Consider the following 1,535-nt stretch of genomic DNA (forward strand, 5'->3'; position numbering starts at 1 on the left):
TCACAAAGCTTATATACATTATATATTAAATTCAGTATACATGTATTTTATTATGTTATGGTGTTTTAAAATGTTATAATAGATTGTCTTGCACAGTATGGCATGCAAAATAATATATATATATATACGGTAGTCAACATTTGATTTATTGCCAGCATCCAATCTTGCTTCCTGCAGGCATATGTCTTATTAGCCTGAAGCATGATTAATTGAGCTCATAATAAAACAAAGACGATTTTGTCTCTCTACTGTCTCCTTTCTCCCACTCCCTCTCCCTCTTTCTCTTTTTTTTTCTTCTGTTGTTAATCCGTGTCTGCTGGGTTGATGGAGAGCCTCCCACGGCTCACGCTTTAATTAAGAGTGGTGTAAACAACAATGGCTGTCGTGTAGCCCACGTGGCGTGAACACAGACATGAATGCGTGCCGTAAAGTGGCGTGCAGAGAGGCTTACAGAGAGTTACTCTGGACAGCTGAAAGCCAGGAGTTTAGTGAGGCCGGAGCCCTGTAATGCTTTTAATGCAGACACAATGCTGCACAAAGATGGAAAAACAACACTGAATCAATATTTATTATTATACCAATATCTGCAATATCTGTCTTGCTGTACTGAAGCTTTTATAGGACAGCTGAAATGCATTATATATTTGTGTTTGGAAGCTTTGATGAAAGCTGTGAATTGTCAGTGATGTATTATCAGATTTTCTGTACTGATTTTGGCCATTAAATTTGTGGAATGTCTTTTTTTTTTTTATGGTTTCTATTGGTAGCTCAAGACATGATTACAGTTGCCCAAATATCTTTTGATGGTTTGGATTTATTTAATTTATTCAAGTAGAATAAGGTTTATTCAAGTCAACTATCAGTTCTGTCTGAACATTGACCAGCCCAACATAGCAACACAGACTCAACCAATGGCACGAGTTCAGGGTGTTCTGTGTTTTTTTTTTTTTTGACCAATTCTATCTATCTATCTATCTATCTATCTATCTATCTATCTGTTTTTGACTATTGACAGATAGGGGAGTGTCTTTATTATTTCAGTTAGTTTAGTGACAGTAGTGAAGAAATTACACACTGAAGCTTGGTGATTTCAAAGATCTATTTCTACTTATCTAACCTATAAAAACACTTTCTTTGATGTAGACTAAATTTGTTAAGATGGATATACAGTAGTCACATTAAATTATATTTTTTAATCAATTATTAATTTGATGTTGCCACAAGAAACGCATAATCTAAAAGTTATCTGAAAAAAATACAACTTTTGTAGAATGCACAAAATAAAAATGATTTCTGAAGGAACTTTTGATGTGACACTAAGACTGGAGTAATGATGCGGAAAATTCAGCTTTGTTATCACTAGAAATAAATTGCATTTTAAAATATATTAAAGTAGAAAACAGTTACTTTAAATTGTAATAATATCTCACTGTATTATTGTATTTTTAAACAAATAAATGGTGAACATAAGAGGTTTATATAAAAAAAACTATATATATATATATATATATACTGTATATATATATATATATATA

At 32.0% G+C, this 1,535-nt stretch overlaps 1 protein-coding gene across 5 annotated transcripts in view; it reads left to right on the forward strand.

The window, feature by feature from the left end:
- The window catches only part of LOC107670633 (glycosyltransferase-like protein LARGE2), a 134,315-nt gene that overhangs the window by 112,776 nt on the left and 20,004 nt on the right, over positions 1-1,535 (forward strand). The window lies entirely within an intron of this gene.

Source organism: Sinocyclocheilus anshuiensis, unplaced genomic scaffold (genome assembly GCF_001515605.1).
Source record: "Sinocyclocheilus anshuiensis isolate Anshui unplaced genomic scaffold, SAMN03320099.WGS_v1.1 scaffold140, whole genome shotgun sequence".
In the NCBI taxonomy this organism is placed as follows: domain Eukaryota; kingdom Metazoa; phylum Chordata; class Actinopteri; order Cypriniformes; family Cyprinidae; genus Sinocyclocheilus; species Sinocyclocheilus anshuiensis.